At 46.4% G+C, this 23,379-nt stretch overlaps 1 protein-coding gene across 1 annotated transcript in view; it reads right to left on the bottom strand.

Moving 5' to 3' along the window:
- Nucleotides 1–9,316, bottom strand: part of LOC147732923 (histamine N-methyltransferase A-like) — an 855,634-nt gene extending 846,318 nt beyond the window's left edge. Inside the window, exon 1 of the mRNA XM_086957458.1 lies at nt 9,228–9,316. The gene's annotated coding sequence lies outside the window, so the exon portion shown is untranslated. The remainder of the gene's footprint in view (nt 1–9,227) is intronic.
- Between the last annotated feature and the right edge of the window lie 14,063 nt (nt 9,317–23,379).

Below are 23,379 nucleotides of genomic sequence, written 5' to 3'. Positions count from 1 at the left end.
TACTGTAGTTTTAGCCCCTATGACCCCTACAGCTGCCTCCGATCCAGAAATACTTAATATAGCGTCCTGGAATGTTGCTGGGGTTAAGGGCTGTATGCACTCCGAAGATTGGTTGGAGTTCATGGACACTTTTGAAATCATCCTATTACAGGAAACCTGGGCACTAGAACCAACCTATAGGGTGGGCTATGCTAACTTTTTTAAACCAGCAATTAGAGGTGGTAAGGGGCGAGCCTCAGGGGGCCTGCTGGCCTGGGTGAAGCAGTCATTGGGATATCACCCTTCAGAGATATCCGTAGAGAACCCGGACCTCTTGATAATCAAACTAAGTAAGGCTGGCCAACAGGATTTGGTTGTCTTTAACATATATGCTCGAGGCTTACTGGGCGGTCGCTGCCCCGCTATTTTAGATGTACTGGACCATAATCTTGCTGGCTTGGGCGGAGAAAATCTTATCATTTTAGCAGGTGACCTAAACTGTACTTTTGAGCCGCTCTATGACATTGGGGACAGTTGGGGATCAGCAGAGGATGCAGCTTGGGACATCCCCGATTTGCTGTCTAGTAAAACTGTTAATGCAAGTGAAGCAGCAATAAGCTGGACGGCTCTTTGTCTAACACGGGGTTTCCGGGCCACCAATGGCCGCACCAAATCAGATCTAGATGCTAAATACACTTTCGATAATGGCCCAAGGAAAAGCCGGATTTACTATTTTCTGCTAAAAATGGAATATCGGCCTTTGCTGGTGGATATGGAAGTGGTATCCTGCCCAGAAAGTGATCACAATCCCCTGGCACTTAAACTAAGGCTACCGGGATTGAAGAGATTGAAGGATCTTGGTTCTTCACGGACAGGGGACGTGCCTATGACTAATGATCGGAAAAGGTTAAAATGGTCTAGGTTTGTGGAGGATGAGACCTTACAGGAGAATGTCAATAACGTGGTTTTAAAAATGTTTAATGAAATGTTGTCAAATGATTTGCCGGGGGGTAGCCCCGAAAACATAAACATGATTATTGACCTGCACGAATGCTGTTTTGACCAACTTAAGTCTCTACTCTCCCTTCCGTGCCAGAAGGGAACTACTAAACCTAATGTCCCCCGCAAGAAATGGTACAATAAAAAGTGTAGGGAGGCCCATAGTCACCTTATTAAGGCAGTTAAATCCCGGAACATGGCTGTAGTTAAAGCAGCTAGGTTGCAATACAGGAAAATACAGTGGCAATCCAAACGGGAGTGCGAGGATATGTACTTGACGGACCTTTTGGATGCTTCCACCTTGAACAACCCGACCAAATTTTGGGATTTAGTGAAATGGGGGAAAGATCCAGACTCACGCACCCCCTCAAACCATGTCCCTCCCGAAGCTTGGGTGACCTTTTATTCGGCACAATTTAGCGTCGCAAATAACAACCCACCATGCATATCGGGTGAGGCGCCTCTGCAATCCACCTGCATGGAGAAACTTATTTTTTCTGAAACTGAAGTAGAAATAGCACTTGGCCTGACTCAGCAGGGAAAAGCGCCAGGGATGGATCTGATCCCTGCCGATCTGTTTAAAGGTAACCCCGCCCTTTGGGTGCCCTATATAACCAAGATTGCAAATGCAATCGCCAAAGGAGCGAAAATTCCCAAGTCGTGGAAGGGGGCCGAGATACTCCCAATACACAAAAAAGGTGACAGGTCTAATCCGGGCAATTATCGCCCGATTAGTCTCATTGATTCAATTAAAAAAATCATTGCATGCATGGTTCTGGGCAGGGTCCAAGGTTGGATCGAACTAGAGGACATACTATCTCCCATGCAGGCGGGCTTCAGATCGGGTACAAGCACCATCGACCAGGTGTTCAGATTTTGTCTGATCTACTGGAAGGTGGTCTTGCTTGGCGGTGGTACCATCTTTGCAGCATTCATCGATCTGAAGTCCGCCTTCGATCTTGTGCCGAGGGACAAAATGTGGGGTGTCTTGAGGGAATTAGGAATGCCTTTAGAGCTACTTGACCTAATAGTCAAAATGCATGATGACAACTATGCTAGGGTGAGGTGGGGTGGTCAGGGACAAGTGACGGAACCCTTTTCCGTAACCCGAGGTGTCCGCCAGGGGTGCGTCCTGGCTCCTACACTCTTCCTTTTATTCATAGATCAGGTAGTTAGATTCTTCGCAAACACTCCCACTGATGCCCCTTTGCTGGCAGGGACAAGGTTCCCAATGCTCATCTCCGCCGATGACACCCTACTTCTCTCAAGAACACGTAGCGGACTACAGCGGGCGTTGGACCGCTTTGAGGAGTTCTGTGTCATTAATGACCTTAAGGTAAACGTGGTCAAAACCAAGTTTATGGTCCTGACAAGGAAGCATCCTGTCCGGAGCTCTGTAAGCATGAGTGGAGTCAACCTAGAACAAGTTGAGACCATGACATATTTGGGGGTTACTCTTGACCGTCGTTTGAGATGGAAGGACCAAGTTGGTGCCCAACAGCTTAAGCTTGCCCGACTTACTGGCTGTCTATTAAACGAGCAAAAGAGATCTATTACAAAACGTGTCACCCCAGCACTTAAGATTTATGACACCAAGATTAATTCTGCAATCTTATATGGTGCTGACCTCTGGGGTAACATGGATCTCTCTAGTTTATTTAAAACCCAGTGTAAGTTCTTACGGAACTTGATGGGACTACCTCAATCGACCCCATCTATCCCCCTTTGTTTAGACCTGGGGTGCCAACCCATCGATGAGATGGCTAGATTCAGACTGGTTGCCTTCTGGAGGTGCATATGGACTTCCCCCGACCTCACCCTTTTCGCAAAGGAACTGGCTGAAGTCAAGTCAATTGGGGATTCTGGGAGAATCCCTTGGCTTCATACGGTAAAACATATTCTAGTAGACATGGGACTGGAAGAGTTATAGACATCTCCTAGCACCAGTGCCTTTCCTTCCAAATCGGAATTCAAGGCATTGTACTGGGCCTCGCTCCGCCAAATGCGTGTTTCTGCTTCCAGCTCCACTAGTCTCACGGGAAGGTTTCTGACCTTCAAGTTGGATCCCTCCCGTGAGTCATATTGGGATGTCATTACCAAATCGCTGGACAAGAAACTTTACCACCAGTTTCGGGTAGGAGCATTGCCATTAAACACCTTCACAAATAAGTGGACTCATGGTGTCACTGAATTCTGTAGATGGTGCCCATGTCACAAGGAAACCGAGGGTCATTTTTTGTTTGCCTGTCCTATCTACTCAGCACCGCGAACTAAATGGCTAAAACCCCTGTTTCAGCGCCTCCCTTTTAGAAAGTCTGCAGAGGCGATTCGGGTCTTAAGAACCAACATCTCTGAGGTGATTGTGGTGAGCCTAGCTAAATTCTTAGGATGGGCCTGGTTTATCAGGTCAAAACGCGGATAAACTCTTAGATTGAATCTCTGTTATCCGCATCAAAAGTGGAACTGTTCTCCTCTCTTAATAACATAGGATAATACTAGTATATTGTGTATCCTGTATTGGGAACGGTTTTACTGTGCTTAAATTGTATTTTCCCAAACTCTATGAATTTTAGAAAAATTATTTATGCCTTGGACATGTTTGTCTTTGCATTTCATGTAGTTTAATAATATTTTAATTTTTCTTAATGTGGCCTTGTTCGGTCTTGCTTTGTTCTGCCTTATCTGTCTAGTCCTATCTTATTTTGTTTAGTTATTGTATTAAGTTGATGTTGTGGTGCTTTTAAATTATAACTACCACAAAAGTACACTGTAAAGACTGTTTGAATATTTTAAAAATTTGTTATACGTGTCTTTCAGGATTTTTTTTTAATCGAAATAAAGACTATAAAACCTGAACCTGAACCTGAGATGGATTCAGTGGGTTAACTCTCTTGCTGCAACAGACGTTGAATACGTCTTTGACCCCTATTTGAAGACACAAGAATTCCTACAATACGAACACGAATGTTCTCTGCCGACCGAGATTCTGCCTCTAGAACATTAAGGATGTATATTCTATACAGACGGATCAGCACAGCTCGCAATTGGGGGTAAACAAGCCTATAGTGCTGCGTGCGCGATCGTTAAATCACTCGGAGACTGTACAGCTCAGCGAGCTGAACTACAGGCTTTCAAGATGGCGCTTGAAAATACCGATCACGAATTCCCCACACTAATAGTGTGCGATTCGTATTTCTGCTTTGAATCCTACAATAAGCACTTGCAGAACTGGGTTCAAAACGGTTTACAAAACACGAACGGTGGCACAATTAAGCACAAAATGTTTTGGGAACAAATAGTTATTTTACAGAAAGAACTACAAAAGACTCAAGTGATTCGCACACTGAGTCATCAGCGTGATGGCGTTCACTTTGCAGGGAATTCATTGGCTGCTGAAGCCACAAAGGCAGCTGTGCAAACGGCTTCCGTAGCTACAATCGCTCGCTCGAAAAGAGTAATAGACGGTGAAACGTTACTAGCGGTAAAAGCCTCAATGGAAGGCAGCTATGCAGCGTTACCTCTAAACTATCCACTCACGTATACATACATAATTGATGCAAATTCCGTTCCTTTTGTTCAAATCCCTGGAGTGGGGGACAGAGTAATCCCAAACAGGAACAGGTGAGCTGCTTTGATACACGAAGCACATATGGGAGAGGGTCTGACACATCAAGGGATATTAAAATCTCTAATAGAATTAGAAGAGATGTACTGATGGCCAGGAATGAGCGTCCAAGTTTACAAATTTGGAATAAACTGCAATACCTGTTACAGATATCATAGCTTTGAAGATCACCAGATACCTGACTATATTATAGCCAGCCCAGTTCAGACACCATTTTTAGACAGCATTAGACTATCTACACGCAGACGTCACCATGGACAGACGCGATCCCACAACTAATAGGACAACATTTATTTGGATGTGGTCCCATCGCCCGGCGTACGCGAGAACTGTTATAAAGGATTTGCGAGTCTTTAACGGCACATACGCAATCGGCACGCTACATTCTGACCAGGGTCCTGCGTTTAGCTCTCAAGCTTACAAAAAGGCCATGGCTAGCTTGGGACGAGCATTGCGGTATTCTAGTTCCTTCCATCTTGAGGGTAATGCGGTAGGGGAAAGAAAAAAACTGTGACATAAAGTAATCTATAACAGCTATGGTATTAGGTTCGGGTGATGGATGGGTCAAGCATCTAATAAGTGTCCAACGTAGTCTGAACAATCTGCCAAGGAATTCTCTGGGTGGAATCACTCCATATGAATTACTGTTTGGTGCTAGAATGATAATCGAAGACCTCGATTGTCAAACTTCAATGGTGGAACAAAAACCCTTTGATGTCAAAGATCGTTTGGCTGTTTTACAGGACTTAAATGAAACAAGAAGAAGTCTGAGTAACACAATACAGAAGCCAACAACCACTGAAGAGAAACCACCTGTCCCAGCAAGACCTGTCTGGATTCAAAAGATTGGGGATCTAGTCAGGGAAAAGATCGTGGTAAAGAAGGAATTTGGGCCTTCTTATAGAAAAACAGTACCTGTCTTGGCAATCCACAGAACAAGATCAGTATTGCTACCACCCCTTGCTGGTAAAAGGGAGAACAGAGTTTTGTCCATCGACCTGGTCAAACCGCATCATGTGGCTGATAATAAGTAGTAGGCCCAGTGGACTCCCAAGAAGTAGCAGAAGATCAAATCTTGGTACAATCCAAGAGGTTCAAACTGAAAGACGTATCACCTTTGATAAACCTGCAGTAAGAAAAGAAGGACTATGTAACAAATCCATGGAACTAGTGCCTCTTGACCCCAAATAACAGTTTGTCAAGAAACACCTGTCTACAATGATGTAGCTTCTGACTATACAAATATGGCAAAGGAAGAAGCACCTCCAAAGATTAATAACTATCCTGATGCAATTCCAACAATTGACAGGACTGCCTCTGGCTATTTCATCAACTTTGATACATTTTCTGAGAATAGCAGTGAACCTGAAAATACACCAGCAAATAAAACTTTCAAAGAAAAAATAACATAACATAACTCTTTCATCAACTTGAAAAAACATATCTGGTTTCACCATGGATTAAATTTTGGATTGTGTTAGCTGTACTGTTCCTCCTGCTCTGGCTCATTCTGGTTTTAATCTTGGGAAAAATGATAGATGGAAAATACAGTACAATGGACACAGCAAGTAAGAAAATCAACTTGCTTCTGAAACCTAACAAATCATCTCAACATGAACGAAGAGACCTATCATCAGTGAACATCACAGCCGTTCCTATACCTGGTGTTATAGCATGGGACAGAACTGAATGTGACATCTATGGCCCGGTGGAACTGCTGAAGATTCCACACCAGTTCAAGGTTTCTTTGAGTGACTTTGTATCACCCAGCACATTTAGTGATGATTGGGACTTTGAAACTTTTAATAACATGATGACAGACTTAGAAATGTCAGCTAAATTCACAGAACATGAATACTTAGAAGATTTATCAGATTATGAACAAATGTATTGTTTTAATCATTATGGTCACCATTATTTGCATAAATCTGCAAGCCCTAGGAATGTTTTTACTTATAATCAATGGGAACATTGTCCAACACCACCTTAGGGTAGCTCAAAAAATGTTTATGAAAAGTTTCCATACTTCTCAGGGTTTAATGTTACAAATCCAGCAACGTTTTATTTCAAAAATATGAATAAGACAGGAATGAAAACAATGTTGACCAATACAAAACAAATTTATTCTGAAAACTTTCATGCTCAGCTGTCTACATTAGGTTTTGACTTTTGGAAAGACAACATTGAGACAAAAACTGTCTGGGGCACAAAAGACTGGCAGGTGCAAGGTTTAGAAGCCCTGTTCAGAGCCTGCATTATACCAGAACAAATAATGTTTTTAAATGACACTGTTCAACAAACTTCTCGTCTTGGCCTGGCTAAGATAAAATATTTAAATAAATCGTCTATACCTAAACCCACATCTGACAGTATTGATACTACAGAAGAGGAGGTAAACATACCTTATATTTTAAAATCAAACAGAACTAATCTTGATTGGAAAAACTGGTTAATCTGTCCCACAGACACGAATAACTGTCAAGATGGATTCCTGAACAAAAAACAAGAGTTCAGAGAGAATAGACCAGATCCAAGATACTCCCAGAGACAACATCCAGGGATAGTAACTACTGACAGTGTAGGAAAGCTATGCCTTGAGTGGCTACAGAAGTCTACACTTCCAGAAATCAAACAACACTTATCTTTACTTAAAGATGGCAATGATTTGCGAGATTTCTTAATGGGGCCTCGCAAACCACGTCAAAAACCTTTCATATACGCCGGTATATACGCTGCCTACAACGAAGCTTGGAAAATAACGCAAATGGAAACTGCAGAAAGAATACGAGAAATTGATTGTATTAATTTAGAGAAAGCTCTCTCTGTAGTGGACAATGGGTTAACAACTGTCCTCCAGAATATATTCTTTGGACAGCATTGTATCCTCTGCAATTGACATAATAGAACAGGATTTGCTAATGTTACAACATGTGAAAAAATAAAAGGGAATGGCCCGACAATCCAAGGGACAGGGTACCAAAGAGTCAAGTAAAATACAATATACCTTGGGATCAAATTTCATTTCATACATCCGTCCATGCATTCACCACTCACTTTGACAATACTACTGTGCTTTCTAAATCTGTGCGTAGTGTTGGATTACCAACCTCCCTATCTTGGGACTTATAAAGCCACCTAAGCAGGATGTTGTTACAATCTATACATTTTATTGATATCAGCAATTTAATTAAAAAACATAAAATATCACATTGACATACATACATAAACAATAATATCACAAATTGTCAGAATGAAAAAGATATTTAAAAAAACAGAAAGAGACACCAAGTTCCGTGATTTCAATCAATAATCATCGGTGTGTCAATCCAAGGGAATCACACTTAAACTCACAGGCCATAAAGTGGTAGGTAAATACAAATGCTGCAATTGCAGCATTTGTAGTCAATGCATAGAAGAAAAGAACTTTACATACAATAATTATACAATATGGTCCAAAGATTTAAATAACTGCAGAACTAAGAACTTAATATGCCCATGCAGAAAAGGTTACGAGGTGGAAACAGGCCCGGAATTTAAAACCCGCCTGTTAGAACATAAATCTGCCATTATGAATAATAAACTGAATGCACCTCTAGTGGAACATTGCAACATAGAAGGCCATTCCTTTGATGAAATAAAATGGTTCATAATTGAGCGAATAACAGGTAGTAGGCGAGGTAGCAATATGACGCCAAGCGTAAAAAATGTGAACAATGGTATATATCCATACTGGACACGGTAAGCACAGGTCTCAACTCTAGAGAGGAGTGGGAAAGAATAATAAATACTGTATAAACCACTTTTCTGAGACCCCGTATGAACTGACATGTCAATACCTTTTTAAATATTTTGAATAACCCATTTAGCACGAGGCAACATGTGGTGGTAGGTGGATCGTGATCAATGCAACTCTGGCGCCACCTCCTCTTCAACCGTACATGCCTTGTTTCCTGGATCAGTGTGCATAGAAGCACAAGTCGAGGACTGCAGGAACATTGGTCGGCCCACATTAGGACACTTCCACCCCCACTCAGTGACCCTTGCTGAGCGCACCCTAACCAGAGTGGTGTTGTCTCAAGCCTACCAATGGAGACTGAAAGCTCAGTTTTCTCTAAAAGAAATAGAAATATTGGATAAAAGGTACTGTGCAAAGTGGAAAGATACTGAGTGGTGGGAGAAATCCGTTGAGCAAGAGAGGGAACATTTGCCAGCATTGGCATAGGCCATATGGAAAATCACTGACTAGATGTTTATTCTTTAATCTGTAGGAGATGATTCATTGAGTGTTCAGTCTTTAACGTCACATACCCTTCCTGAGTAAGTAGGGTTTTCACCTGGCTGTTTTTTTTTTTACTGTCCTATCCTGTATGTTTAAGTCCAGGCAAAAAGCAATAAAATCGGAAAAGTCAATTTTATTACGTAGTCTCAATATAAAGTGCTAAAGGAGTGTCCTTGGCAGGGTGTATCTGCATGTAAATCTGGATGTTAATTTAAATATATATTGCTTTTATAAACGAACGTAGATACAACTATACGAATGTGTAACTAATACCTAGTATGTGTTTACCCAAATGTACAGTAAAAAATATAGTCACATGTCTTAAGTACACAGTGGCAGACTTACCTAACTCCTTCCTCCACAATGATAATTTCCTTTCAGGCTGCAGCGAGCAATGTTCGGAGAAAAAGATGAAAATTCTGGAGTTGAAATTCAGAAATTATTTTTTTGTTTGAATATTTTTTTATAGCATTTCTCAATCATTGGCAGTTGTAATCAGTACATATAATGACAAAAAGCAGTTGAAGACTGTAAATAAGAAATTACACATCATTTATAATCTCTTCACAACGTTATTGTAATTATTTCACCCAACAATAGTTTGCTCATAAATTTCGGGAGATTAAATGTGTGTCGTATAGGTGTCGGGGATAGTCTAGTGAGGCCGCATACGACCTGTCTCTAGTCTTTGTGTGCATGCGGCGACATCTGTGGTCGGACACAGCGTTGTGGAGGACATAATAGTGTACTGAGAAGTGGATCTCTTTTGTGCTTCTCAGTGTGATGAGCCTCCTGGTTATATCTTGCTGTCCATGTGTGGTGTATCATATCTCACTTTAGCTTGTTTGGGGGTACTGAGTGCCAGATGAAGTGCAATTACCAATTTCACATATACAATTTTGAGAAAAGTCTTATCAACAGTGATAGCACCCTATTGTCAATAAGGGTGGGCGTAAAATCCGTTTCGCGGGCGAATTTGCGGATTTTCGGCGATTTCGCGATCTGCGAATCTAGCGAAATCGCGGTAAAATCCGCGAATCAGCGGAGACTAATTTTTAGCCAAGCAAGGTTGAACCTGATTTCTTTGTAACCTTTTATAAAAGGGTTACAAACAAATTAACTTCAACTTGGACACCTGCTGCTAATTGCTTCCTGGCGCCTCGTTATCTACTTGCAACTATTCTCTGACCCTGCTCTGACCCTTGAAGCAGGGTCAGAGAATAGTTACAAGTACGCAACGAGGCACCTGTCCAAGGAATTAAACCTCATCAGGAAGCACTTACAGATATAAAAAACAGGAAGAAGGGAGAGGATGGCAAATACACCCATTTTGAGTTGTCAGGAGGGGTTAAACTAAAAGAGACCTTCACAGCACAATTTTCATATGCATTTTGCTAAAAATAAAAAGCTGTAAGTTCTGTAAGGGCAAGTCAGGAATCTGGCCCTTCAGAGATCCGGCCTCTCTTTCTTTCTCTCGTTCTCTCTCTCCCTCTCTCTTTCCCTCTCTTTCTCTCTCTTTCTATCTATCTATCTATCTATCTATCTATCTATCTATCTATCTATCTATCTATCTATCTATCTATCTCTCCCTCTCCCATAAACGACTGCATGGGTAACTTCGCTATGCAAGCGGCTCGCGAAGACGCAAAAAACCCCGCGAACACGCAAAAAACCCCGCGAACACGCAAAAAACCCAAAAATTCGCACAAATTCGCGAATTTTGCGGATCGCGAATTCACAAATCCGCAAATTCGATGATCACGATTCGCAAAATTCGCCCATGCTTAGTTGTCAATTACGGAACCATCGTGTGAACAGGAGGGTAAGATGAGCTTGGGGAGAAAAGTGGAATAAGGATGATAAAAAAAATTCAAAAATTGTCTATAAATTTACAAAGGTGGGGGAGAGGTAAGTGCAAACTGGGAAGGGGTCCAAAAAGACGATTAAAATGAGATGTGTTTGCTAGTGCCAGTGTTAGGTGTGTGCGGGGAGTGTCGGTATGCGGGCACAGGGAGATTCAGTGGCCGGCGGCGAAGGTGTTAGCCACGTCCAGCTCGTGGATTGGGGTGTCCGCCCGGGGGGGGGGGGGAAGAGGGGGAGAGACAGTGCAGCTGTTTCCATGCTATTGGGAAGCATCAACGCCTATGTGCGCTGGGTGTATGATTACAATTTATTGCATTCCCTACCATCTCTGCCGTTAAGTGGATACGCATGTCACGTTGTGTAGCTAGTCTCTGGCGGAGAGGGAGGCACGAAGTACACAGGGCATCTGTCTATTCCCATATCTTCGGTCTATTCCGAACGTGTGTCTTATTTCAGGTGATCCCTTGTGCTAGACTAGCTCATTGGAAGGATTTCAGTGTGGCATCCCAGAGGTGTGCAATTGTGAATTTTCTCCGTCCCATCGTTTCCTCTCTGCGCAGCACTGTGCCCTCCGCCACTGCCCAGTTTATGAAAGAGGTGTACCAGTGTCGGGTAAGCGGGGGTTCGCTATGTTTCCAGCATCTGGTATGTAAGCGTTTGGCTGTGACAAGTCCCAGATCCCAAAATCGCGTCAGTACCTTGTTCTGTTTGGTCATTTTGTAAAGCCCCAAGACGCAAGCCTCCCACGTGTGCGGTATTTCTTCATCTGTGCATTGTGTCAGCAGCGATGTGATCGTGCTCTAGTACGACTGGATGTTGGGGCACAGCCAGAGCATATGTAGCAGGTCTGCTCCAATCAAGGAGCATCTCTGGCATGCAGCGTTGGTATCCGAGAAGTATCTGTTGATTTTGTCAGGTGTCAGGTACGCGTGGTGCAAAATGTAGAATTGTATAATTTTGAAACGGGAGTTACGTGGGACATTAATTGGGCTTCACAGCACCATTGCCCATTCTTTGCATGTCCAGGCCCGCCCTCTGTCCACTTTCCACTTGTCTTTAGTTGTCGGTAGGTTGTTGAGTATGTTTCAAGAGAGCTTGCATCAGCCAGTGTACCACGTGGGTGCCATTGCCCATGACTTGCAGATATTGTATGAATTGATGCATTGGCGGCACCTCAGAAATATCGCCCCAGGCATTCGCTAGCGTCCGCACCAGGGAGTTGTGGGTCAGAAACTGACCAGCTGGTAAGTTTGTATCCGCTGCAAGTTCAGCAAAGGTGAGTAAGGTTCCGACGGCATAGAGGTCCCCTAATGTCTCCACTCCCGCCTGTGTCCATCTCTCCAGCGCAGCCTCCGTCAGTACGCTATCTCCTCTGGGAGTGCCCAGTAAGGGGAGTACGGGGGCGTATGGTTTCACCACTCGGGTTAATTTCAAGCAGATTAAGAAGCATTTGTGTGCTACCGCTGTGTGTAGTTGTGTGGGGCGTGAGACTTTAGTCAGGGGGTGGAACAACGTGCAAATTTGTGTGTGGGTCCATTGAGTGGTATCTGTGGCTGTGTCTTCCAAATTTCTGCCACTTAGCCATCCCAATACCCATTGCAGTTGTGCTGCCAGATAGTACAGTTCCAGATTGGAAACCGCCAGGCCCCCTGTCTCAGTTGTCATATATAGCTTCGCCAACGCTACACGGGGCCTACCCGTGTTCCAGATTAGGTTGCGAAGCAGGGTCTCCAAGTCTCAGAACACCTTGGCAGGGACGTAGTTCGGTATATTAGCATAGTAATAAAATAGTCGTGGTAGAACTATCATTTTCGTTAGCGCCACTCGACTCGGCACATTCAGGGGAAGGGTTTTCCAGAAAGTCAACAGTGCGCGCAATGAGGAGATCGCTTTCATCAGGTTCCCATCCAATACGTCCGTTGGGTTCCTATATATGTGTATTCCCAGATATCGAAACGTCGTGTCACACCACTTGAGTCTTTCGCCCCCGAGTCTGATGTCGCATTCAGGTGTCTCCGGGCTGAATGAATATGCCCCCGACTTAGTCCAATTGACTCATCAGCCCGACCTGTCCTCAAAGGTCTGGAATATTGTGGCCAGAGATCTTGGGACGTTGGTCAAATCCCTGACGTATAGAAGCAGGTCTTCTGCATAGAGTGAGACTGCATGTATACCATCCGCCATTGGGATTCCCCACTCCTCCCCCTGTGATCTCAATAATGTAGCCAGAGGTTCTATAGCCATGGAAAACAGCAATGGGGACAGGGGGCAGCCCTGTCTGGTGCCTCTTCGCACCCGTATGGCATCCTTGAAATTCAGAAATGATAAAATACTTTTTACTCACAATATATTGCTCTCAAGGACTCGAATCGAAGTAGCAGAGTGAGTGCTATATAAATCTGGAACTACGAAAGCATTAGACGACCCTGCCAAGTAAAACTTGCAACGGCTCCACCCACACCAAAGGGCATTTTGGCAAAGAAGGTGTGGGTTGTCTCCAGCAGAAATAAGTCCCCAGACATTAGTCGATTATTATACATTACATTTCTCAATTCCACAGTGAATGTTTGGCATGGAGTTCTGTTTTTTGCTGCCAACTGAGAGCTGTAATTCTAGCTGAACCGTTGAAATCCACTTTTATTTCATAACATAACACTTGAATTTGTCTTCATGTGTTATGTAACTGTGCGTTATATTTACTTGTTAAGAGAGGTAGTGAAGATTCATGGAATATTAGGGATAGGCCTGGGAAGAATTCAAATTAGGAAGGCAAGATTATTGACGTAGGTCACCACCCCATGCTTGTGCATTGGCTGAATTGGCCTTGAGAAAGTGACAAGTGACCTTTTTTCCCACAAAGAAGCTGCCTAGTTAACTGGTAGGCGTCTTGAAACCAGACCTTGCTCGGGGCTCTATATGTCAAGTTTATCTCCACGGAATCCAGTTGTTGCATACAATGGTCCACCTCCAAATGTCACCAACACCTTGATTATGTTGCACATGATGTTCGAGCCATTAGGTGAGGGAAAAATAGGAGGAGGAAAAAAAGGAAGGGAAACAAAGGGGTCAGCAGGGAAAGGGAAACCTGAAACGACAAATAATACTTTCATATCACGGTCCGCTTTTCCTTCCTCCTTCTATATCTAATAATGTCAATAGGCACGGCAGCGCGTAGTTGCTACCACCACTGCGCTCCGCGACATAAATTCCTGAGCCAAAATCATAATAACCAAGGGCATGTAGAGCCCTGGCAAGTCTAAGTCTTTCAGAAGAACGATACTAGTTTCTCTAGCAAACGTCTTTTAACAAACCAAAGAAAAAGACGGAGACTCGTAGCAACCAGCTAGCGAGCCCCTTGCAGTCACAGCCTTAACCAAACTAATCCTTTCGGCAGTGCGGCAGAAGGCAGCACGCGCCGAGCAAACGAACACCAAGAATCCTACCTTGGATTCTGAATAACGGACCGGAGAATCCGCCCCGCTCAGCAGACAAGAACACGGCGTGAAGAGAACCTTCTCTCACGCCCGACTGCGTCAAGAACCAACTCCAGAATAACACGCAACAGGAAGCGTGTCCTGACTCCTAAAGTACTTCCTGTGCAACACGGGAGGGAATCATCGGAAGTGTAGTTTCCTTAGTGATGCAGGCGCAGTACGGGCTACTTCCTGACACTATCCTGCCCTGACCAGTGTAGGAGACTCAGCCTGCTGGCTAGCACCACTGGCCAGTGGAGACTGACCTTTAACAGGGGAATTAAGGAAGTTGTCCAGCTTGAAGAAGGCCCAGGCTCCTTCCTGGTCCAATGCTACCCTGGCCCAGGTAGGGAAGATGGCCCTGCCCAGTGCCTGGAGCCCTGGCTTCTAAGGCGAAAGCCATGATTTTGCATGCATCTCATGGAGAAGGGGTATTTCAAGAGCTGTTCAGCCTGTAGGAGCCCTAGACTCCTCCCCTCGTCTGATACCACCCTGGTCCGGGTAGGGAAGGTGACCCTGTATCATGGTTCCTGGGTTCCCACTCCCGCTTACCTGTTTGCCAGTGTGTGTGTCTTAACTTGCGTGGGAGGCTGTTTCCTCACTTCCGGCCTCGGCACGTTAGTGGTACAGCCTATGGCCGGAAGTACTGTTGCGTCATCAGCGCTTCCGGGGAAAAACGCCTTATCAAACTCGGCTTCCCCCAGTTACGGTGCTTCGTATTTCATTCTGCTGCCTGTTTCCTGATTCCTCTTTGCCGATATCAGGTCCGACCACGCAGGAGCGCTTGCTTTCGTGACCTGTTCCCTACTACAGCCGCAGGTTCTTCCGGAGCAATTGCCAGCTGCGCAGGAGCGCATTTCAGCTTCGTTGTCTGTTTTCCACTTAGGCTAGAAACCTTTCTGAGTGAGTAGTCAGCCGCGCTTGTGTGTTTGTTTGTTCTTCCGGGACCTCCTTAGTGAGCTTGAACTGCAGCTAGCTGAGGGCTAGTCCTTCTTGGCTCTGTCTCACCTGAGCACTGTTCTCCACAGGTACTTTGGAAGTCACGCTAAGGGCATATAGCGCAGGAGCGCTTCTGGGGTAATTTTGTCGATAGCGCAGGAGCACCTTATGACTATATTTTGTACATAGCGCAGGAGCGCTTCTGAGTTGTTTTTGTTCGATAGCGCAGGAGCGCTTCATTATTTTCTTTTGGACATAGCGCAGGAGCGCTTCTGGGTTTCTTGATATATAAGGAGCGCTTTTTGGTTTCTTTTGCGTACAGCGCAGGCGCGCTTGTATCATTACGAAAACTTTCAGTTTCTTTTCTTTGGATGGTAGCAAGCGTCTATGGCTTCATAGGAGGTAAGCAGTTTCCCACATGAGTGTATGTTTGTGAGTGGTTGCAGGGTTCGTTTGTTGTTGGTAACAGGTGCTCCAATTGTCTTCCTGTCCAGCTGGTGCCCAAGGTTCATCCAAGCAGATGGACGTCCACTACTACCTACCCGACATCATCCTGATCCTTTCTTTTTGGCTACCATCCTCACTCCCATCCTTATCCTAGTTTGTTCCTTATCCAGAGTAGGGTAGGGTGGGTGTGGGGGCGATGGCTCGTGTCGTCTCTGCGAGAACTCTCCACGAGAAACAGGTACTTGTGGGAAACCTGACAGAATACGAAGCCCAAGTTACACATCTCGCCGAGACGACATGATTGATCCCGAAATAACACTGCAAGACATAGCAGCTATGCTTGCCAACATACAGGCAGAAAACCTCAGTCTGCGCCAGGATATGACGGCCTTACTGGGCCATGTAGCGGCGGGAGTTACGAGTCCCTGGTGTCCCACTCCTTCTTCTAGGGTTAGGCAGGACGGACTGCTGCGACCTCTCATCTTCACCTATGAGGGCACCTCTTCCACCACGCCACCAGAAAACGCCATCCACGTTATAGCTCCCCATCCTGTACAACTAGCCCCACCTGAACGCTTTTATGGCGATAGCAACAAGTACAGCATCTTCCTCCATCAGTGTCATCTGCACTTCATGGCTAGGGCTACTGTATGTGCTTTGTTACGGTGAAGCACATACAGAGGTTTTTGGGTTTTGCCAATTATTACCGCCGCTTTATCACGGGCTTCTCCAGGATAGTCACCTCCATAACTCGCTTGCTACGCAGAGGGGTGCCTTTCTGCTGGGATGACAAGGCAGAGTACGCCTTTCAGGAACTCAAACAGAAATTTACTACTGCTCCCGTTCTGAGGCATCCCAACTCTGAACTACCATTCACTGTGGAAGCTGATCCCTCACAAGACGCTCTGGGAGGTGTGTTGTCGCAAAGAGACGCTGAGACAGGTCTTCTGCAACCAGTGCCATTCTATTCCAGGAAACTCCTGCCTGCAGAGCGCAAGTGCACCATCTCTGACCAGGAGCTATTGGCTATAAAGACAGCATTTGAAGAGTGGCACCATAACCTAAAAGAAGCCAAACATCCCGCGATGATATACACGGACCACGGGAACCTTCAGTTTCTTCGCTCAGCCCGTGCCCTCACGTCTAGGCAATTGCGATGGACCCTATTCTTTAATGTGGACGACTTCCGCATCACCTACCGACCAGGAAAAGAGAACGCCAAGGCGGATGCACTATCTCGCCTGGAAGACACCGATGATTCGGTTTGTGCCACTGAACTCTTGCCTATCATGCCTGAACAATGTTTCCAGGGTGTTGTGCTGACTTCTAATTTTCTCTCCCTTTTCCAGTATGACCTCACACAGATTAATCCGTCTACAGAGACAGCTAACCACAAAGGTGTAATGTCACGGAATGGGTTCTTGTATAAAGGTGACACATACTATCTTCCTCTGGTAGCTTGGCAACAGCAGGCCCTGTACATGTGTCATGACCATGTTCTGTCTATTTCCCTGGGTTATCACAAAACGGTGGACCTTTTACAGAGACACTTCTGGTGGCCCACATTGGTGGAAGACACCAGGGTCCACATTGCACACTGTGCGACGTGTGCCCAGGGCAAGAACATGACTGGACCATAGGTTGGGCTGTTACATCCGATACCCGTTCCTACTTATCCTTGGCACACCATCTCCATGACTTTCGTCTTGGAGTTACCAACCTCAACATCAGGTCATACTACAATCCTCACTATAGTGGATCACTTCACGAAGATGGCTCATTTCGTCCCGCTGAAAAAACTACCCTCGGCTGCCAAACTAGCAGTGGTTTTTCTGCAGAACTTGGTGAGGTTACATGGCATACTATCGGTGGTAATAAGAGACCGGGGTACGCAGTTTGTGTCCCGTTTTTGGAATGAGATATGTGCTGCCATGGATTTGGATGTTCGCTTGTCATCAGCATATCACCCGCAGACTGACGGCCAAGCAGAAAGGACTAACCACACCATGGAAAAATATCTACATTGCTTACTCTGTCAGTAGAAGAAGAATGGGCAGACGTATTGTGGATGGTGGAATACGCTTATAATAACAATAAGCATTCTGCCATCGACAGGTCTCCCGTCTATTGCCTCCAGGGTAAGCACCCTAGAATCATGCCATGGAAGGAGCCACGGACCAGCCATTTCAGAGTCCCGCGCACGGCTAAGTGCGCTCTGGCAACAGGCCCGGTTCGAGTTAGCCAAGGACAACCCCGTTTTCCATGTCTCTCTCCTGCATCCCGTTCACCCTAGGTGTGACGTGTCCTCCCCTCCTGCTCAGGTTCCTGTAGACGATCACGCTGAGTATGAGGTTAGAGCTATACTTGGTTCTTGTCGTACCCGGGGGAGGCTCTTTTACCTGGTTGACTGGAAGGTTTATGGTCCTGAGGAGAGGTCCTGGGAGCCCCTGACCCATGTTCGCCACGCTTCCCATTTGGTGCACGCCTTCCATATCCGTCACCCCCTCAGTCCTCGCCCGGCCACCCCTGTGTAGGTCTGCTGTGCGGGTGGGGGTTCTGTTTTGGGCGGGGGTGCTAACATGGTTCCTGGGTTCCCCCTCCTGTTTACCTGTTTACCAGTGTGTGTCTTCACTCACGTGGGACGCAGTTTCCTCACTTTCGGCCTCGCACATTAGCGGTACAGCCTATGGCTGGAAGTACTGTTGCGTCATCAGCGCTTCCAGGTAAGACCGATTATCAAACTTGGCTTCCCCCAGTTACGGTGCTTCGTATTTCATTCTGATGCCTGTTTCCTGATTCCTCTTTGCCGATATCAGGTCCGACCGCGCAGGAGCGCTTGCATCCGTGACCTGTTCCCTGCTACAGCCGCAGGTTCTTCCGGAGCAATTGCCCGCCACGCAGGAGCGCCTTTCAGCTTCGTTGCCTGTTTTCCACTTAGGCTAGAAACCTTTCTGAGTGAGTAGTCAGCCGCGCGTGTGTGTTTGTTTGATCTTCTAGGACCTCCTTAGTGAGCTTGAACTGCAGCTAGCTGAGGGCTAGGCCTTCTTGGCTCTGTCTCGCCTGAGCACTGTTCTCCACAGGTACTTTGGAAGTAACGCTAAGGGCATATAGCGCAGGAGCGCTTCTGGGGTAATTTTGACGATAACGCAGGAGCGCCTTATGACTATATTTTGTACATAGCGCAGGAGCGCTTCTGGGTTGTTTTTGTTCAATAGCGCAGGAGCATTTCATTATTTTCTTTTGGACATAGCGCAGGAGCGCTTCTGGGTTTCTTTGATATATAGCACAGGAGCGCTTTTTGGTTTCTTTTGCGTACAGCATTACAAAAACTTTCAGTTCCTTTTCTTTGGATGGTAGCAAGCTTCTATGGCCTCATAGGAGGTAAGCTGTTTCTACATGAGTGTATGTTTGTGAGTGGTTGCAGGGTTCATTTGTTGTTGGTAACCGGGGTTCCCTTGTCTTCCTGTCCAGCTGGTGCCTAAGGTTCATCCAAGCAGAGGGACATCCACTACTACCTACCCGATACCATCCTGATCCTTTCTTTTTGGCTACCATCCTCGCTCCCATCCTTCTCCTAGTTTGTTCCTTATCCAGAGTAGGGTAGGGTGGGTGTGGGGGCGATAGCTCGTGTCATCTCTGCGAGAACTCTCCACGAGAAACAGGTACTTGTGGGGAACCTGACACCCTGTCTGTGCCTAGAGCCCTGGTTTCCCATGTGAAAGTTATGGCTTTGCCCACCGCTCACAGGGGGTGGGGTTTACAGAAGCTGATCAGCCCACAGGTGACCCAGGCTCCTCCCTTGCTCAATGCCACCCTGACCTTAGTAGGGAAGGTGGCTGAGCTTGGTGCTTAGAGCCCTGATTTTCAGGCAAAAGCAATGGCTTCAGCCAACTGTAATGGGGGGATTATAGGACCTGTCCAGCACACAGGAGCTCCACACTTTTCCTGGTCCGAAGCCACCTTGGCTGAGGTAGGGAAGGTAAAAATGTCCCCTGCCTGGAGCCTTGACTTCCCAGGCTAATACCTTGACTTCACCAGCCTCTCCTGGGGGGAGGAATTTGGGGAACTGTTCAGCCACAGGAGCCCCTGACTCCTGCCTGGTCCAACGCCACCCTGGCCTGGGTATGGAAGGTGGGCCCGCCTTGTTTAGAGAAACCTGGCTTTGCCTCCCTCTCGCGTGCAGATGGCAGGAACTGTCCAGGCTGCAGGAAACTCAGAATCATCCCCAGTCTGATGCCAACATGGTCCAGTATCAGCCTAGGCCTGTACACTAGGTCCTGTCTCCGCTCCACACCCCAGAGGGGCATGAGAGACCTCGCCAGTCTACAGCCACTGTGCCCAAGCTCCTGATTGTCACACCAGTCCATCAGCTAAAGAAGCCCTGGATTGGTGCCTGCCACATTCCTGGTGCATGAGCCTCAGATCTAAGGAGGGTCAAACCCCATCCAACCCCTTGTCTCCCCTAGAGCCTGCCTGGGAAGCCATTTTTAGGTCTCACCTACGAAGCGCGCATGCACGCTGAATAGGAGGAGACCTTAAGCCATCAGTCCCCTTTTTCACCCAAAACCATGCACGCGTTCAATTGGCTTCAATGGCAACGCGTGCACGTCGGGAGATTCACTTGCGGGAGCGCGCGCTAGCAAGTGAATCTTGCAGGACCCCCTCCTCCCCCCTGCTGCCGCGCTCGAGCGTGTGGTTGTTTTTTTTTTACTTTTACAAGGTGCATTCTTGTTTGGCAGGCAGCGGCTTACAGACCAGTAATTTATACAGTAAGCAATTTGGCAAGCTGTGCTACTCCTTTAACTATAACGGGTCCTTCATTTATTTTGTTGTGCACTTTAATTACAATAAAAACCTCCCTCGCACAAGATAAATCCTAAACTGCGTCCTCCATGTACATTTATTTGTGCCCTTCCCCCCCCTACTCCTCTGATGCCTTTTGTGAAACTAGGGCACTCATATGAAACAATACAATTTAATACCATTGCAGTAAAGATGTAAAACTGATAACGAGGTCATCAGGGCGCCTGTGGATACTACATTATTGTTTAAGGCGCAGGCCGCCACGGTGAGGAATGGTAGACTTCTAGCAGACCTCTTTTCCCGCCCCTCCCCTTCCCATGCTACCTTTGCAGAGCGCGTCCGTTCAGGCTCCAATTACAACTGTCCCTGTACTTTAGAGATGCAAGCTCTCTCTCCAGTGTCAGCCCTACTCCTAGAGGCACTTAAGCCCTATCCTGCCCGACCTCCTGTGATCACTTCCTGGTTCCCTGAAAGCCTCCCACAAGTGCAAACATGTAAGGGAAACACTGAGTATGGGTGAAAGTTCTGGATTCTGGCGGTATCACACATCTGTCGCTGGAAGATGCGGACATTATGTTGTGAGGTAACCATGTGATCCGGGACCCTAGGGGCACGTGTCAGTCCTGGGCGCCCACTGTTTACATCTTTGTTATATACCGTGTGAGGGGCATTGGATGAGTTGAAGTGGTCGCGGCTGCAGCTTCTGGCAGGTAGAAAATTATTGGACGCTGCACAGGGGTGTCCAAGTTTCAGGTGACTAGGTGCATCTGTGAGTCGGTGGGAGTGATTCACATATCTCACCCCTGCAGGACAGGGCGTCACACCTTATGGATGCGGCAGCTGGGTGTGGAGTCAGAGCTCCGAACCACAATTCTTCGCCCTGTTAATATTTATCTGACAGTATTTCCAGAGCGTGAACCTGGCTATGAGGGCTCAGAGCACCATAGTCACACTAAGAGACCACAACAATGGCTGCTCGCGTCATCCCGTGGATGCGAGAGCTGAACCGTTAATGGAACTGGCTCCGTCTACTCTCCTGAGGGATGCCAGTTTCTAGCAGGTGTTCACTCCCTGATCACCTCTCATGCTCTCGAGAGAGCTCCATCCAGACAGGGGCATGCGCTCAGCTAAACATGCCAGAGTAGTCACTGGTCTGTTGGTGGATGGCTACCCTGCACAGCGATCAGATATGTCTCTACTCGCACATGTTACCATGGGTGCAGCTTCCAATGGTGCAGCAGGTGTAGTGGCACCGGGGCAGAGAGGCACGAGGGGCTCAGGAGCCCTGGTTACTGCTGTACTTTATAATTCAAACAGCAGCCAAGGGACATGTTCCTTCCTTGCACTATGTCCCAGGTTACACTGGCTTTGCTGCTGCGAGTTACCTATTTTCCCCCTCTGATTTTAGATCCCAACGCCCCTATTCAAGTGCGCCTTGGTTAGTTAAGAGCTAGATTGGTCATTTGCGTAGGTCTGAATATTTTGAATTCTAACCTCGGCAAGGTCTACACCGCTTCTCACCCCACCCGGTCAAAAATTGATATGGCAAGGGATTGCAGGAGGACCCCCACCCTTCCCTTAACCAATATTATTAACAGGATGTGAGAGGGCTTTCTTTGGAAGGCGGGGGATCTTTCGACTCCCCAGCCGTATTTATTAAAACATACAAAATAAAAAAAAAATTGAAATAAACAATATTTAAACAATGGTCGCCTCACTATACACCACTAACTGTGCCTAAAGATCTGTCTGAAGGTTTCATCCCCTACTCTGGACGGACGGACACCATCTTTGGAATCCCTGGAGTCGCTGTGACAGGGCGTATCTTGGCCCTAGACGTGCAAAACGAACGTACTTCAGTGTTCCTGCTCCAGTTGCATGGTCATAAAGCTGGGGCTGGCCTACTCATAGGAACATGACACCCCCTCTTGGAGCCACTACCTGTCCTCCGTCATCAGCATCATGGGGCACCAGATATTCACGCCTCCCCTGTCAATGTTAATGTTGTTGGTGCAACTATACCATTGTAAGGCTAAACCCTGTGCAAGCCTACCTTCCTACTACGGAGCCTCCTAATACCACGCTTTGTCAATTATGAAGGCGCCCGCAAGCACAGGCGTCGTCATAGCAGTAACCGTTTCACAACAAGGGTGTTGTTGTGATGCCTCCTCTGTAATACTTGTGCTCCTAGTCAAGCTGTGACGGTATACATCTGTAATGCAGTGCACTGCCCATTCACACAACTGGCAACACAAATGGCTGACAATTACACACTTCAACTATAATGCATGGGTAGCACCTTCTCATGCTGGCACCGCTTGAGCCGTTGAATTGACCGCCCATCACACTTGATGCTTTTGCTTGACGCTCCCGTTCCGGGTGTAGAGGTCCCCTTGGCTGTCCACCTCTTGCAGTTGTTGCTGTGTGGAGCACTTCCCAAGTATCCGCCATGGATCCGGCCATACATAAAAGAAAACAAACACAAATGATTAGTGTTACTGGCTTCCTGACGAAAGATCCAGTACACATGCCCGTATTACATTGCTGTCACATGCTAAGCATTAGCTAAGATTAGCACCAGATGCATTCCCATCAAACTTGCACTGCGAGTGTTTAGCATAGCATTAGTTTGTGTCACACGCATTTAAATTAGTGTTACAGTGAGGGTGCCTGGTAGTATAACCTTCATTAAGGAATAGACCTGGAGTCTACAGTGCATGCAATAGCCCCCCCCATGATTACTTCAGGACAGTACACAGTGTGAAGTGCAGTGAAAAAGCGCATCTATGTTACTAAAAGGTAATCTGCCGCCCAGCACCTTTTTTGCCAGGCCGATGCTATTGGCATTCCCGAAGTCTGTCCACACATACGTGTATGAGTGACATGACACCCCCCCCCAAAAGCTTACATGTACAACCACTTGGTACCTAGGGCTTTAGACAGAGGCCCCACATTCCAATGTACCCCTCGCA

This window comes from Lissotriton vulgaris, chromosome 2_1 (genome assembly GCF_964263255.1).
Source record: "Lissotriton vulgaris chromosome 2_1, aLisVul1.2, whole genome shotgun sequence".
Lineage (NCBI taxonomy): Eukaryota > Metazoa > Chordata > Amphibia > Caudata > Salamandridae > Lissotriton > Lissotriton vulgaris.
This window is presented reverse-complemented; position numbering and strand designations above follow the sequence as displayed.